The sequence below is a fragment of the Adelges cooleyi genome, unplaced genomic scaffold, assembly GCF_023614345.1.
Source record: "Adelges cooleyi isolate 19-005CV unplaced genomic scaffold, UGA_ACOO_1.1 ACOO_flye_CR_arks_rails_tigmint_CR_PRNA_1, whole genome shotgun sequence".
NCBI lineage: Eukaryota > Metazoa > Arthropoda > Insecta > Hemiptera > Adelgidae > Adelges > Adelges cooleyi.
In genome coordinates this window covers 2,696,856-2,715,629 of record NW_026095751.1, presented here as the reverse complement: position 1 = coordinate 2,715,629, position 18,774 = coordinate 2,696,856, and the positions used below count along the sequence as shown (strand labels likewise).

The 18,774-nt window shown below is 29.0% G+C and overlaps 1 protein-coding gene and 1 long non-coding RNA gene across 5 annotated transcripts in view; one reads left to right on the top strand and one right to left on the bottom strand.

The window, feature by feature from the left end:
- The window catches only part of LOC126833396 (uncharacterized), a 96,243-nt gene that overhangs the window by 54,474 nt on the left and 22,995 nt on the right, over positions 1-18,774 (bottom strand). The gene's annotated exons all lie outside the window — the stretch shown is intronic.
- LOC126833434 (uncharacterized) lies at positions 4,017-6,246 on the top strand. The gene is made up of 3 exons (XR_007684948.1): positions 4,017-4,215; positions 5,739-5,800; positions 6,137-6,246. It is a non-coding gene; the product is annotated as an uncharacterized LOC126833434 (long non-coding RNA).

Here is an 18,774-nt window from a genome sequence, read left to right as displayed (position 1 = left end):
TATTAATTCATTACAGCATAATTTAGTTTTGTGACTTTTAATATCAACACTTTATAATCATTTCTAGATGGTATTGATATGTCAAAAGAGGAATTCAAAAATATAATGAATGCAAAAATAGAAAATTTAACTGATGAGGTAATTTTCGTTTAAATTTTTTATCTTATAATATATATATTTGCAATTAATTCCGCGGTGTACATAGATAACATAACTTACAGTATAATATAAAAAAAAAAAAAATTATACACTAAAAGTAGGAATTTTTAATACGTGTAACCCTCATATAAGCTATTATCTTGTGGTGGAGAGTACGACTTAAGTATTGAATTATGAATTATTTTAATATCTAAATATGTGATACATTAAAAAAAATTATAGGTAATAATAAAATAATTTATAAGCCAAGTAAATAATATACTAGAGATATTTCGAGATACAACAATTCTTAAATTCTAGTATTCATAATTTATATTAAAAATAAAATTAAAATTTTTTTAGCATCTTGAAATAATTTTTAAAAGAATAATATACAGATATAAAGGATGTGTTACCAAGCTTTCAGTACAAGGCTATTTATATACGAAAACCATAGGATCGAATGATATACTATCTATACAGGAAATCGAATATGGAACTAAAAGTTTGCCGTCGGGTACGTTGATTAATAATAATTTAGTCACATATACATTATGGGAATAACCAAAAATATTATGCAGAAATCGTATGTAAAGATATTTAGGAAGAACAAGTAATACAAATATAAACCGCTTTCATCTTGTTTTCTTTATACTAATTGTAAATATTATTGGAATGTTAATTTTCGAAATTCCTATACATTTTTTTTTTAAGTACGATTTTAAATTATTTAAAAACTAAACAAGCGGAAAAACGTCATTGTTGTTTTTATAATACCCGTTATGACCAAATATTGTACAAAAAAACGCATTAATAATAAATTCAACCTGTTAATTCGTTACAGCATAATTAAGTTTGGTAACTTTTAATATCAACACTTTATAATAATTTCTAGATATTCGTATGTCAAAAGAGGAATTTAAAGAATTAATGCAAGCAAATATTAAAAATTCAACTAAAGAGGTAAATTTACATTTCATATTTTATCTAATAATAAATTTATTTGCAATTAATTCCGTGGTGTGCGTAGATAATATAACTTACAGTATAATATAAAAAAATAAAAAGTTATACACTGAAAGTAGGAATTTTAAAGTGTGCAACCCTCCTATAAGCTAATATCTTGTGGTGGAGAGTTGGACTTATGTTTTGAGTTATGTATTCTTTAATATATAAACATATGATACATTAAAATGAATTATAATAATTAAATAATATATAAACCTAGTAAATAATACACTAGAAATAATTCGAAACTAAATATTTCTAAATTAGTAGTATTTGTAATGTGTGTTACAAATAAAAATATAATTTTTTTAGCAACTTGAAAAAATTTATGAAGTAATACAAAAAGATGATAAAGGATGTGTTACCAAGCTCTCAGTAAAAGACTACTTACATAAGAAAAGCATTGAATGGAAGCATATAATATCTAAACAGGAAATCGAATATTTAACTAAAAGTTTGCCGTCAGGTACGTTGATAAATAATAATTTAGTAAAATATGTATTATGTGAAAAACTAATAATATTATGCAGAAATCCTATGTAAATATAGTTAGGAAGAACAAGTAATACAAATAAAAACCGCTTTTATCTTGTTTTTTTTAGACTAATTATAAATAATATTTAAATGTAAATTTTCGAAATTCTGATGAATTTTTTTTGAAATACGATTTTAAATTATTTAAAAACTAAACAAGCAGAAAAACGTCATTGTTGTTTTTAGACGGCTTTTAATCATACCTATTATGGCCAAAAAATGTACACAAAAACGCAATAATAATAATAAATGCAACAAATGTTAATTCGTTGCAGCGTTGTACATTCGTTAATACGTTTGGTAATTTTTAAGATCAACACTTTAAATTGATTTCTAGGTATCTCTATGTCAAAAGAGGTATTCCAAGAATCAATGAAAACAATAATAAGGGATTTAACTAATAAGGTAATTTGAAATTTTTTTTTATCTAATATTATATTTATTTGCAATTATTTCTGTGGTGTACGTAGATAACATAACTTACGGTATAATATAAAACAATGTAAAAACAAATATAAAATTATATACTTAAGTTAGGAATTTGTAATATTTGCAACCCTTCTATAAGCTAATATCTTGTGGTGAAAGGTTGGACTTATGTATTAAATTATGTATTTTTTTAATATGTAAATATATGATACATTAAAACAAATTGTAATAATAAAATAATCTATAACCTAGTAAATAATATACAAGAGATAATTTGAGACACAATATTTCTAAGATAGTAGTATTTGTAATGTGATTAAAAATAAAAATAAAATTCTTTTAGCAACTTGAAAAAATGTATGATGTAGTACAAAAAGACGATGAAGGATATGTTACCAAGCTTTCAGTAGAACACTACTTACATAAGAAAAGCATTGAATGGAAGTATATACCATCTAAACAGGATATCGAATATTTAACTAAAGATTTGCCGTCGGGTACGTTGATTAATAATAATTTAGTAAAATATACATTATGTGAATAACTAATAATATTATACAAAGATCGTTAGGAAGAACAATTATTACAAATATAAACCGCTTTTATCTCGTTTTCTTTAGACTCTTTGTAATTCATATTGATATGTTAATTTTCGAAATTCCCATGAATTTTTTCGAAGCACGATTTAAAATTATTTTAAAAACTAAACAAGCGGAAAAACATCATTGTTGTTTTTAGGTGGCTTTTAATAGTACCCGTTATGACTAAATATTGATCACAAAAACGCAATAATAATAATTACAATCTGGTTATTCGTTACAGCATAATTTAGTTTGTTAAATTTTAACATAAATCATTTCTTAATGTTTTATAGATATGTGTTTGGCAAAATCACGATTTAAAGACGAAATAAAAAGAGATGAGGTAATTTTAAATTTATTCTATTGAACTATATAACTCATTAAAAAAGAAATACCGCTAATTTAATAAATCTAATCCGAGACTAAATGATTTCTACATAATAGTAGCATTCACATTGTGTATTAAAAAAATTAATAATGTCTGTATTTACCTCATTAGCAATAACTTGAAAAAAATATTTATTGAAAAATGTATTCTAATTATCTAGTACATTAACGAATTACAAAAATGAAATACTCTAGTGAATAATATACAGGGAAGTAGCAATAATTTGAGACACATTATTTTCGTAAGAATAGTCTTTACATTGTGTATTCAAAAAAGTTACGGTCTACTTAAAGCATTACAGCTAAACTAATAAAACATGCTTAAGTCTGCTGGCTCTTGAATATTGATTATTTCCTATCAATAATCTCCTTGCGATATATGATGATAGTATAGTCTTAATTTTATGCTGTCGTCCAATGGTTTTTAGTAGTTTTTTATTATTTCGCATTAATCGGTTGGTTGGCAACATTCAACTGAATTAGTTATTTTGAATAAATTTAATTGTGCTTATTGTGAAACAATTTAAATTTTTTTGGATAAATTTTTGGTTACCCATTTTATAAAATTGCCATTATATGGATTTGTACCTTTCAATCTATATAAAATGATCTATTATATAAAATATGGCTGAGAATAAGTAATTAATACGTTTTTATACAACAATAAAATAATTTAGGTTTTTGATGCACTGAATATATGTATTATCATATAATAATTGTCCAGACCTAAAAACCTAAAAGATTTGTCTCAAGACATTTTATACACTTATAAATATATACATATATACATATTATATAAAAAAGGAGCCGCTAGATCACGCCACTTTTGCGTTACTATCGTGACGCTATTTTGTGTCGTTTTCGAGCTGAGAGGCCAAGGCTAAGCATGCTCCATTCTAATACAAAATATAATGGTTTTAGATATTGGAAGAAATTTATGCTGGCGCTCAAAGTTATTTGGCTAATGATTTGAAACCCCTTTCTGAATGGCTCAAAAGTGGAACGTTTTATAGGTCTACCATAATACAAGGTGTGTTGGACTACATAAATAAAGAAGAACTAGCGAGCGAACATAAAAGTAAACTAAGTTCCATAACCAATGAACAACTAATGGATGTAACAGAAACATTGCCGGAGGGTATGATGAATAATAATAATTTGTTAAAAGATATTGTAAAATATATATGTGAATGTGAATAACTAATAATCACTTTGATGTTTTATACAGGGTGTTCCACCATGGAAGGTTATATTAGGTCTAATAGGTGATTAGACATCTAGGGGACCCCAAAATAAGCCCCTCGTTTTCAATTTTTTGATAAGTCAAAAATTGAAGATTTCGATAGTTCCATAACCTTTGAACAACTAATGGATGTAACAGAAACATTGCCGAAGGGTATGATGAATAATAATAATTTTCACCTCGTTTTCATTTTTTTGATAAGTCAAAAATTGAAGATTTCGATAGTTAAGTAAAAAAATAATGACATTAAAAAAAAAATATATTCCCTGTTTATCAGTACAAAAAGCTCACCTTAAAAAAGGGATCACATCATTTTCAGTCCCTTTCGGCCCCTAACTAAAAAAATAATAAGAGTAAAATGGTTAGAGACCAGAAACAAATGATAAGTGATAAAAGATAAATGCTAAGAAATAATTGCTATAAGATAAAAGAATAAAGATAAAAGAAAAGAGATAATTGATAAGAGATACATTATGAGAGATTAGAGATAAATGATAAGACATTAGAGATAAATAATTAGAAACAAGAGATAAGAAATAAATGATAAGATATAATTGAAAAGAGATAAATGATTAGAGACTAGAGGTAAGAAATAAATGATAAGATAAGTGATAAGAGAAGAGTTAGGGGCTGAAAAAGACTGAAAATGATGTGACCCCTCTTTTAAGGTGAGCTTTTTGCACTGAATAACATGGAATTATTTTTTGGTTTTTTTAGGTCATTAATTATTTTATTTAACTGTCGAAACCTTCAATTTTTTATTTATCGAAAAAAAAACGAGGGGCTTATTTGGGGGTCCCCCAGATGTCCAATTACTTATTACTTACCTTTTATGCTGGAAACCCTGTATTAAATATTACCGGTAGGTAGTGTTCTTTTTTATAACATTTCTTAGGAGTACTTATAGTGTTTTGCAGAAACACGATTTTAAATTATTTAAAAAGTAAACGAACGAAAAAACATCATTATTGTTTTAGATGACTTTTAGTTATACCCGCCGTGGCCAAATATTGTATATAAAAAGGCAATAATAATAAATGCTACCTTAGCGGGTTTTCCAACATTTTTGAGTGGTGCTTATAATATTATGCAGAAGTCGTCTGTAAAGATAATTAGGAAGAACAAGTTATACAAATAAAAAAACGCTATACATTTTTTTTTTGATAATTTTAATTATTATATAAATATTTATTTTACGACATTCCCATAATTTTTTTTTTTTAGACACGATTTTAGATCATTTAAAAATTAAACAAGTGGATAAACCAAATTATTGTTATTGGATGGCATTTTATAATACCCGTTATAACAAAATATTGTACACAAAAACGCAATATTAATAAATACAACCTGTTAATTCGTTACAGCATAATTTAGTTTGGTAAATTTTAATATCAATACTTAATAATGATTTCTAGATATTCGTATGTCAAAAAAGGAATTAAAAGAATTAATAAAAAAACCAAAATTTACTGATGCGGTAAATATGAATTTTTTTCTATTTAAATGTATCTAATTAAAAAAAAAAAAGGTATGTTATTAACCTATTTCGACACAAAATTATTTCTATAACAGTAGTATTAACATTGTGTATTAAAAAAATAATATCTGAATTTATTTTAATGGCAATAACTTAAAAAAAATACTTGTTTGAATACATAATACATTAAAACAGAATTATAATTATTAAATACTCTATAAACCTAGTGAATAATATACAGATTAGTGATATTAATTTGAGACACGTTATTTCTCTAATGATAGTATTCAATATTCACACTGTGTATTCAAAAAAAAAAAATTGTATTCATTTTAGCAATTAAACGATATTTATGATGCGGTACTAGAAGATGCTAAGTCTTCATATCCAGTTAAATTTTGCATAATTGAGAAATTCGAAGATAGGAAACATGTACTACTTGAAAGCCATTTGACATGTAGCCAATTTCCGGGTACGATGATTAAAAATAGTTTAGTATAATATACATACGTCGACGCCTAAGAACCATTATGGCCTATCTCAAAAAATTTTAAACTTTATTTAATAAACCAATGCTATTGTATTATCAAGACGCGTGAGACTGAGTTATTAGTTTCAATGTCTGACATCAAGAGGCGGCTGTATGTAATCAAATGTCATCAGGGCCTCTATAGAACTTAATGATAGCTGTGATATGTATGTTTTTTGTTCCTCCTGAAAATTTAGAAAATCTGAGATAGGCCAAAATAGTTATTAGGCGGCGATATGTAAATAATTAATAATCACATTGATGTTCAACATAAATTATTATCATCGATAAGTAGTGTGTTTTTTTAGGGGCTTATTTGGGGGTCCCCCAGATGTCCAATTACTTATTACTTACCTTTTATGCTGGAAACCCTGTATTAAATATTACCGGTAGGTAGTGTTCTTTTTTATAACATTACTGAGGAGTACTTATAGTGTTTTACAGAAACCTGATTTTAAATTATTTAAAAACTAGACAAGCGGAAAAACATCATTATTGTTTTTATATGACTTTTTAATAATACCATTGATTATGTATTGATTATGTCTATTACATAATCAATGGTAATACCCGTCGTAGCCAAAAAATGTACACAAAAACGCAATAATAATTAATTAATCCTGTTAATTCATTTCATAATACTATAGTTTGTTAAATTTTAACAATGAACATTTTTAAAATGATTTCTAGATATTCGTTTGCCAAAAGAGGAATTCGAAAAATCAATGAGATTAAACAAATTTGAATTACCTGATATGGTAATTTTACATTTTTGTTGTATCTAAAAATATATTTATTTGTAATTAATTCCGTGTTGTACGTAGATAACATAACTTACAGTATAAGATAAACAAAATTAAATTAAAAAAAAATTAATACTAAAAGTAGGAATTTGTAATATTTGCAACCCTCCTATAAGCTAATATCTTGTGGTGGAGAGTTTGACAGTGAATGCACAACAACACAAAATATACAAATTTACAAATTATATTACATATAAAAAAATTATACAATTACAATAACATCTAAATTGATGTGTTTCAACTTTCAAATACAATTTAAAATGTTTTATCTCATAAAAATCAGGTATATTAATTTTAAGAATCCTACATATTTTAATTGCTACAGGAATAGAACTTTTTGCAACAAAATGTTCTTTGAATTTAGGAATATTTATATTTATATTATCTTTAAGATTCAACAGATCGTTTATGTATATAATAATAAGAAGAGGTCCTAGAACCGTACCTTGTGCTACACCACATTGTACCTCGAATGGCATACCTAAATAATTATTAACCCTAACTATTTGTTTCCTACTTGATAGATATGAATTTAATACGTTAATACATTTTTCTTCTAAAACCTCCGTAATGTTATTTCTTTAAAGGTAATTTATTATTTATAAAATCAAATGCTTTTTTGACAACTATTACTAGAACATTAAAATTACAAACAACTATTTTGTTTATAAAAAATTTAAGTTAAGTTCTTATGACCCATATCATCGTTGAACCAATTAAGTTTTTTTTTGCTCTTCATTTACGACTTGAAACGAGTAGTTTGCTGAAAACTACCTACTTTAATGACCCCAACACTAATGTGACTAAACAACAATTTTCCAAATTCGTGAAATACTTACTTATAAGTTAGTAGAATATCTGATAAAATTATTAAGATGGAGAAATTATTCTAACATCAGTGGTAAGGGATCAAATTTTTTGGTTTTCACATATTGGAAAGATACTCAATTTGTGTCGTGGGTCTTTTTCCACTTATGTTTGAAACCGTTGAATTTTATTCTTTTTTTATTGTTATTAAGGACCTATCAAGAATGTATGATAAGATTTTCAAACATTTCTGAAGTATAGTTGCACACCATTCGATGATTTCACGTGGAATGACCAATTACCAGTCATTTTCATACTTAATACCATGCGCTAAAATCTATTTTTTTATTTTAAGTGATTTCAATTCAACTATTAATACTCTAGAATTAACTCCCGGGGTATTTTTGCTATATATAATGATAATATCTGAATTTACTTTCTCAACAATAACTTCAACAAAATATTTGTTAACAAATTTTAGAGGAGGAGGAGGAGTGGCCGAGTGGGTAAGGCGGCAGTGTGTTAGCGCTCACTGTCGCCGGTTCGACACTCGGTCACAGGCACTCCGTTTGCTGGGCGAGCAATCGTCCGGTAAAAAGGAACCGCCATCCCCCTCTCCGGCGACGGATTGACGACCCGTCCCGGAAGCGAATTCGTCAAGAAACCATCTTGATGGCAGCGTTGGGCCTTAAAGGCCCGTTAAGCTTGATTTAAAAAAAAAAAAATTTTTATATAAATCAGGACGCATTAAAAAACAATTATAATAATAAAATACTTTATAATCCTAGAGATTAATGAGATATAATATACTGTTATAAGCTGAAAAATGGTAATAGTTTGAGACAAATTATATCTGTTATAATAGTATTCACACTGTCTATAAAAAAAAAAAATAATGTTTTTAGATATTGGACAAAATTTATTATACGTTACAAGAAGATGCTGCCGAAAATTTAGTTTGTCAATTGTACATAACTGAAGGAAACCTTGCAAAAAATAAAGTTCCAAAAATAGATATCGAGTTTAAAACTAAAAAAATTCCGAGTACGTTAAATAATAATAATAACTATTAGATACTGTGTATTAGAAGAGTGCTTATAATATTATGCAGAAGTCGCTTGTAATGATAGTTAGGAAGAACATGTTATACAAATACATGTAATGTTTTTATCTTAAATTTCTAAAAAATTATGTTACAAAATAATTTCATTATGGTTAGACGAGTTGTAATAAACATTGAAATAGTCATTTTATGACATTCGCCATGAAATTTTAATTAAACACGATTTTAGACTATTTAAAAACTGAACAAGTGGACCAACAAAATAATGTTTTTAGACGGCTTTTAATAATGCGTTACAGCATTGTACATTCGTTAATACGTTCGGTAATTTTGAACATCAACACTTTAAATTGATTTCTAGATATCTCAATGTCAAAACAGGAATTTCAAGAATCAATGAAAACAATAATAAGGGATTTAACTGATGAGGTAATTTTACATTTTTTTATCTAATAATATATTTATTTGCAATTAATTCCGTGGTGTACGTAGATAATATAACATACGGTATAATATAAAACAATGTAAAAACAAATATAAAATTATATATACTAAAGTTAGGAATTTGTAATATTTGCAACCTTCCTATAAGCTAATATCTTGTGGTGCAGAGTTGGACTTAAGTATTGAATTATGTATTATTTTAGTATTTAAATATATGGTACATTAAATAAAATTATAATAATTAAATAATCTATAAACCTATTATACACATTATTCGACACATTATTTCTAAAATAGTAGTATTTCTAATGTGTATAAAAAATTAAAATACAATCATTTTAGCAACTTAAAACACTTTATGAAGCAGTACAAAAAGACGATGTAGGATATGTTACCAAGCTCTCAGTAAAACACTACTTACGTAAGAAAAGCATTGGATCGAAGCATATACTATCTGAACAGGAAATCGAATATGTAACTAAAAAATTGCCGTCGGGTACGTTGAATAATAATTATTGAGTAAAATATATGAAATATATTGTAAAATGTAATATATATGAATAACTGATAATATTATGCAGAAATCGTTAACAAAGATAGCTGTTAGGAAGTATAAGTTCTACAAATATAAATCGCTTTTATATTTTTTTCTCTAGACGAATTGTATCTAATATTGAAATTCCCATACATTTTTTTTCAGACACGATTGTAGATTATCTAAAAATTAAACAAGCGAAAAAACAAAATAATTTTTTTTTATGGCTTTAAATAATACCCGTTATGACCAAATATTGTACACCAAAACACAATATAAAAAATTGCAACCTGTTAATTCGTTACATAATAATATAGTTTGTTAAATTTTAACATATATACTTTTATGATGATTTATAGATATTCGTATGTCAAAAGTGGAATTTAAAGAAATCGTGAATAAACAATCTTTCAAATTTACTGATGTGGTAAATATGATTTTTTTCCATCTAAATAGATGATTTATTAAAAAAAAAGAAAATTATAATTATGTAATACTCTATAAAGCTATACTGGTATCATTTTGAGACACTTTTATTTATGTTATAGTAGTTCTCTCATTCTGTATTAAAAGAAAAATGTAATGATTTTAGCAATTGGACTTCGTTTATAATGCTACCAAAAGACATGTTGACGAATTATATAAAGCTGCCAACGAATACGGTGAAAAAGTGGACAGATATTACATAGAACGCTACTTGGCCGACAACTTATCCAAATACAATGGACTAACCATTTATAGGGTGCAGGATGTAGTAGATGACTTGCCGCCAGGTACGACAAATGTTAATAGTAATTTAGTAATAGACATGATAAAATAATATTTATGTGAAATATGAAAGCTAATAATTAATTTGATGTTTTCTTTTAATTATTATCGGTAGGTAGTGTTTTTTTTTTTACAATATTTTTGAGGAGTCTTAGACGGCTTTTGATAATACCCGTTATGGTCAAATATTGTACTTAATAATGTGATAATAATAACTGCAACCAATCAACTCGTTACAGTATAATTTAGTTTGGTAAATTGTAATGTGAATACTTTTATAATGATTTCTAGCTAAACATTTGATGTCGAAAAGTGAATTTAAAGATGAATTTGATTATGGTTTGTTCACTTCACGAGGATAATGGACGCTACAACAGCATCCTTTGGCGTATTTAAAATTTTTCCGTTATATGGCAAGTGATTTTTTGTATCTTTATAACATATAGTATCAACTTATAGTTTCTTTTGTATGTGATAAATAAAAATAAAAATAAATATTGTCATAAATTTTAGGCTTGTCAAAGTTAATATTATTAGCTATCTAAAATATAGTAAATACAACAATTCAAAGCCAGTACAGTGCATATATCGAGCTTAAAGGAGAGCATATATGAGAGGAGAGGTTACAATTTTTTTAGGAATTTTTTTAACCAAAAATGATAATGCCACTTTATTTTTAACCTCAGAATAAAGATAATGTTTGCAGCCCTTCTGGTGGACAAGGGCTTTTGATATTTTATTGGTTTGCCAATGTTTATCGATAGTAGGTACGTCATTATCTAAAGAATATACCATACAAATTTAGAACCAACGTTAAAAAAAGTCATAACATGTCAAACATAAAAAAAACACGTTATTGTAAAAACATAATGACTTCTCGACTAAAACATTTAGCGGTACAGCTGGTGTGTATTGAATAGAAAATATATTGGACGCATAAGAACACAAATCAAATTTCGAAGAGTATTATACAACTTTTACTGTTTATCTATTGTTTTAGATATATTATAATAATTCTAATTCGTTGTATGGATAAAAATATTTTTAGTTGAATTGAGTTTTGAAATTTCGAGAGACAGATATACCTGTTATAGGTCTAAAGTTGTAGTACATGAACAAAGAAATATTTAGCACGTGAATTGTTCAAATAATAACATGTTTTCATATAAACTAAAAAATATAAAGGTTGCCTAAGTACGAATTTATCGGCTTGAGAAAAAAACAAAAAACGACAGATAGTATGTTACTTGTTTTACACATTTTATAATAAAAGCGATAACAAATTATCTGATTCACTATACGAATTTTCTGGTTCAAAAATGTAATGTTATTGCCAAATTTGTATAGAATATTATTTTTGCTCCATAACTGAACTCATACAGTAGTTAATACATCAGTTAAAACAATAATTATTCCTGAAGAACGGCGACTTCCTCGACCGAAGGTCACTTCGTTTTATACAATTTTACATATTTTATAATTATCGCATACTAAACTTTTTTTTTTTTTTTATATTTCAGGGCTATATCAATTACTTCAACTTTCTATCTTCATTCACTACATTGAAAACTTCAAACTATTTTAAGTACTTCATTTAAGTCTTTTAAAAAAAAAAATCAAGGCAGTAAGCTTGCTTTTAATGTGTTTATTCTTAAAATTGTAATGGGCGTGAGGGTTATTTTTGTTTTAATAGATTAAATTTAAACATACATACATAGAGGTATCAAAAGCTGAGAATTAAACATTTCCTTCATAATTTAGAAGCTAACTTTTTACAGCTATACTATTTTTTTTTTTTATTAAACAGCAGTTTTCACTCATTCTCTAAGCCACGGAATTGTTAAACTGTGTTTGTAATATTTTATATAAATTATTAATACTTATAAATCACTTAATTGTGTAACTCCTTGTTACGTTATTTATTTGCTAGCACGATATATCATAACATGATTATGAATCTTGTTATTATATAATAGTTCCACTCTGGTAAAATGTTAAACGTTTTAATAAATTGATTGTGTGTTTCTGTTATTTTTATTGTAATGAATTATAAAGAAAAAAAAATGTTTGAACCTTACCTGTTAAATGTTTAAAGAAAAATGAAAATGTTAATAAATTCATTGTGTGTAATAAAATTGAGGTTGACTATGAATTCAAAGACTAATGGTACGTTGATGTCATGCTTTAATATGCTGGGCCTACAAAGCACTACCCAAATTTAGGCTTTACTATGCTCGAAGTAGTACATAAAATGGGGGTTCTGGAGAACAATAGAATGACGCGACCTATTGTTCTCCAGAAAATTTTGCATGCTCAGCAATTTTCTATGCGATAAATGCCTATTGTCAAGGTCAGTGAAGCATCCTATTGTTCTCCAGAAAATGTTACATACTCAGCAATTTTCTAGCATTCAAAGGAACCGTGACCTATTGTTATACCGATTAAAAATCCATTGTTATCTCAGATCAATTATTTCTATGCATTGCCATAGGTCAGTAATCTAGACAACCTATACATATTAAATATTTGCAAGTTCAACAGTTTTCTGGAGAACAATGGAAACCGAAACCTATTGTTATTCACAGTTAAAAATTCTATTGTTATCACAGGTGACTGACGTCACAACGGTACACCGCAGTACCGTTATAAATTATGACATCACATAAGAACACAGCAATTTTAGTTAATTTTAATTGCAAAAAATGACGTCACAAGAGTACACGAAAATTTCATTTAGTTGCTGCAAATGACGTCACATAAGTATACTGCAGTTTTAACAATTTTACCAAAATTTTGGTGAAAAAAAAAAATCAAAAATCTAAAATAGCTACAGAAAATTCCTTGAAATAGTGAAAAGTACACATCGGGGTAGAACCGTGGACACCTCACACCCCCTATTCCAGATCGATAATTTCCAAAACAGTCAAACACTTTGGGGTAGGTCCACTGTGGAGAATAAAGTATATATATATATATATATATATGTGTGTGTGTGTGTGTGTATAAAACAGTACAGTGTTTGTATGCACTGTCATAATATATTATAAAAAAAATCTCTATATATATATTTATTCATAAAGATTGTATATAAATGTCGACTGAACGTGCGTGGGTTCTGTAGCATGTAAACTTACCGTATTCCTATCAATTCAATAGTAATGGTATGCCACTGCAACTGTTGTGTTTATGTCGGTGAATCGTTTGATCTTGATATGAATGAATCGGAATGCGTAGAGTGTAAGCAATTTGTATATATACAACGGACGGTGTAATTATGTGTATTTACAAATACTATAATCTCTGTATTACACTGTACCTTTCAATTGATTGCAGTGGACGCGACAATGTTTATTATTATAGTAAAGATATAAAATCTACTTGAACCCTAAACCATAAAAATTATACACTTCTTGCGTACACGTGTTACGACAACGATGTTGTCATCTTCAGCGCTAACAACAGACTGAATTATTATTATCTTATGATTGAACGTTGATATGATATCCAATAACCTAATTAATATTTGTATGTAATCTTCCACAGAGATGCGAAAAAATACTCATATTTCATTTAAATTATATATAAAAAAAATATTTATCCGTATGAAATAATGTATTATAAAGAAAATGCATGCATTACACCGCGTGTATTGTGATAAACAATTAGACATTTATCAAATTTTTAATAAAATGCATTTTTTACTCTGTATTCTGCTAAACAATTAGCTATTATATACTGAATTATCAAAGTTGAAATAAGATATTTTTTGATTGCAAAAGTGTGTCAACATTTAATAGAAAAAATATTTACAGTGTATTTAATTATATGTTACATATAATAATATTACTATAGTAACATGCATTATGATATATGTCATATTTGAGACATCCTATAGATTCGGCTGTATCAAACAAAATGCAAAATTATGTGAAAATATGTACAGGGTTGCATATACTGTGATACAAAGTAGATGTATTACTGTGTAATATAGGACAGTTTCGCTTTACCCTATAGTTTCGGAGATGTCAAACGAATTGCAAAATTATTGTTTAAGCAAAACTTGCAATGTTGCCCTAACTTCAGTTTAGTTAAAATTGATGAGATTAATCATCACCTACCATTCGCTTGAGTACCGTGGTTACCATGGATACAAACCAAGTGTTTATTTTAGGTTAGCAACGGAAAATATTTCTTATTTAAAGTACAAAGTTCATGTTTGAGGTAATCCTTAAGGGTGGAATTTTCGAAAAGTACTATGCCAGTTATGTTTGCGGCAGTGGACTCAACAACATCCCAAAGTTTCATGGCGATCGGGTGAATGGTGTACTAATGCATAAAGGACAAACTATGTTAGGTTCATCAGTGTGCTCAAAAAATGATCACTCGTGAGTGTTAGATACAGAACAGATATAAAATGATTGGATGTTATGTTAATGTATAGATAGGTGTGTGTGTGTGTGTTTGTTAAAAATGTATCGGTCGGATTAAGGGAAGCAGAGTAGATAAGAGATTAGATAAAAAAATGTGATGTACAACATGATAATGATGTTCAAAGAAGAGTGTAAAATGAAATATTAATACAAGTTAGATAGATTACGGCAATTGGTATAGTGAATAATGTCTAGTGCAAACAAATATAAATCAAGAGAGGGTATTCTAAACATATTTGTATAATAATAAATGTATAAAAAAGTGACCTAAATTTGATTAAAAAATCAATTGATTTTCATGAACTCTTTATTTTACATTGTTATTCTGTTAGTGTACACATATAGTAAAAACAACATGTCTAGAGCTTACAAATTAACATGTACAGTTATTAAAAATATTGAATAAGTTTTAGTTCGGTTATCTTTGATTATCATTGGAAGTTCTTAAAATTGTCGATTGAAAAAAAAAAAATTATTTTTATCACTCTCGACTACAGACAATTATAATGATGCGAATGAACTTTACTATCATGGTTGTATAAACAGGAGACTTCGATCAATTGACACGGCCTGCAAGTGCATGTTTCCGTTATTAGCGATTAAATGTGCGCCCGGTCGTGTTATCAACCGTCCACCGTCTCACCGCAGGTGGGAACGATAAACTACTATATCGGCCCGAGCCGGCCGTCGGTGTATGAAGAGGTCCGGGGGGTGTCATCTTGACAGCGAAACACGGCGGCGATGACCACTGTAGGCAATCCGATAATCAGTTATTAATTTAACATTGATCCGCGACTGCCATCCGCCGCCGTCCCGCGTATTCACTTAATATATTTCCATATTGTTTTCAAAGTTAATAAAAAAACCACAACTTTTAATCCGGTTTTAGCTATTTTCTTCAACCCCCCCTTACTACCGTGTCAAATTTGGCTCCCCGCTGAGGAAAAAGTCCCGGTGTTCAGCGAAACCAGGTAGGATTATTTTGGCCGCTGTTTTACTGAGAAGAAAATTTTACACTCGATTTAAATAATATTTAATTTACTTAAATTGTCAAAATATTTATTCGTGTAAATTTTTGTTTTTTTTCCATCCTACTAGTGTAGTATTTACAACAAATATATACCTAGTTAGGCCACACACGTGACGTGCTAGTACCGGCGTACAATATACAGGTTAGGATTTTAGTAACGTTCACCTTGTTATTGTTATTGTAACGCATATCACACCCGCGTCCCGGTACCGTCCACCATACGATTAAGTTGAAAGTTACCAAATAACGATCACTGTTGGAAAATAAAATTCACTTTCTTCGCATAATATTTTCACTAAATAACATAAATTTATATTTATTTATTTATTTTTTTTTTCCTTCTTCGGCCATTTATTAAATAGTAACCCGCACGGCCGAACGGATATTTGACTTACGCTAATTACTTCGGTTAAAAACGTACCAAATTGACGATTAAGCATATTTGCGAATAATTACTACTTTTTTTTTTAAGTGAAACCGGTCGAAAGAAAATTAAAATATTGAAGGAAGAAATAAGGTTTATATAATTTTTTTTTTTTTTTAAATTTATGTAAGCAAACAACACCTTATTTGGTTACTACTTTCAAGCAGCGTATGACGAACAAAAAAAATAAGTAATAACAATTCTTTTGTTTTTCTCTTAAACGTTCCGGTTATTTGTCATTAGTTAAAAAAAAAAAAAAGTCAAAGATAGGAAACAAATTTAACTTTTTTTTTCGGACGTGTAGTGACTGTATTGGTATTTGTATACTGGATTATATTTGAATCGCCAATACCCGCTCACCCCTACAGTTTTTTTTTCTTTTCTCCTCTTTTTCTTAATATATTATATATTTTTTTTCTTTTCTTTTAGTTTGCTTTACAGTAAAATAATATTTAAATCAATTAATTATATATATATAAAATTTTTTTTTTCTCTCTTTCTGTTGTTTATACTAACAACAAATAAAACATAAACACAGCGCATACATATATCAAAATTTTAATTTTAATTAAATAAATTTTTTTTTTAAATTTTCATTTGTCAAAAAAAAAAATTAAAAAATCGGAAATGGAGAAAACATTAGATCAAATGTCGGTTACCGAAATCAGACGCGAATGCGCTTACCGAAACCTGCCGTATACCGCTAGCCGCAACGACCTACAGTGTGTACTAGAGAATGTGATTAGGGACGGAGGCTGTGATCCGTCCACCACCCTTCTACCACCTCGGCCCCCGATTGTTGATAATGCTTTAAATAATATTAATAGTTCTGTCAACCCGAGACCGATAGGCGAGTTAGAAGCGCAACAGTTACACAATGTAGAAGACAATAGGAATAGTGATGTCCAACAGGACCCACTAGACCTAACCTACGGCGACCTCGAATATGAGGACTCCCGCCGCCCACTCACTCCCACAAACACATACCGAGCTAGCGCGCCGAATGACCAATTCCCTGACCTTCACACAATTCACTACATACGCTCAGCTAGTGAAGAGATAGGAGCAATTAGGCAAAACATTCGGACGCAAACTTCTATAGGGAATCTGGAACTAAGGATAACCGCTCTTGAAACCGCTTTGTCACGGGTCTTAACTAATCAAAAAAACATTTTAAATAAAATTTCAAGTATTGAACAGGACGTCCAAACGGTTAGGTCAACAAACTGTAGTAGTTTTAGGCCAGTAGTACCTACTGTAACGGTAGAAGATAGGGCCACTCCCACCGCTAATTTGAACGTAAGTAGAACTCGTATCGATAGTCAGCCCGCCTCACTCCATGATAGGTTATTACAAACCGAAGAGGAGATCAGGCGAACGGTTAGTCCCCAGCTGACTTTATACGATACGACCTCATTACACCAGTTAGGGAGCAAAGGGACAGCACAGGCCCCTCTAAATAGTACAAGCTGGGACCTAAATTCTAATACAGTCAATAATCGTTTGTATGACTCACAACCCTATAGCTACTCTGTACGACATACGGAAAATGATAGTCGCCCTACGAGTCGACCCAACCGTACCTGTACGGTTCGAAAACGATTTTAACGATTCGTCTAGCACTAGGGTAGGGAACCAATCATTACTTATCCCATTTAATGACCTAAAAGCTGCAAGAGCGTCACTTTCTGAGTTTTCTGGTACAAAAGAGGAGGACCCGACACGATTTGTGGCAAATTCCGAATGTATTTTGCGTGAAGCAAAAATACATCCAGCCGCATGGGTTAGAGCAGTCGAACCCCAATTAACGGGAACGGCAGCTGCATGGTGGAGAACGGTTAAGGCTCTAGATATGTCTTGGCCTGAATTTAAAGGCGAGTTAGCCGAAAGGTTCAACTGCCCTGACATCCAGTCCCGTCTCCGTGCCGAAATTGTGTCAGTTCGACAAGGTCCACACCAACGACTGACCGATTTTGTCATGGAGAAAAACCAATTATCCCGTCGAATTCAAACAGGTCTCTCCGAACCGCAAATAGTTAGTACTATTGTAGGGCTCATGAGAGACGAATTTAGAATACATGCTAGGCTCCAACACCCCGCGTCGTTCACAGACCTTAGGCGAATAGCTGCAGTCTTAGATA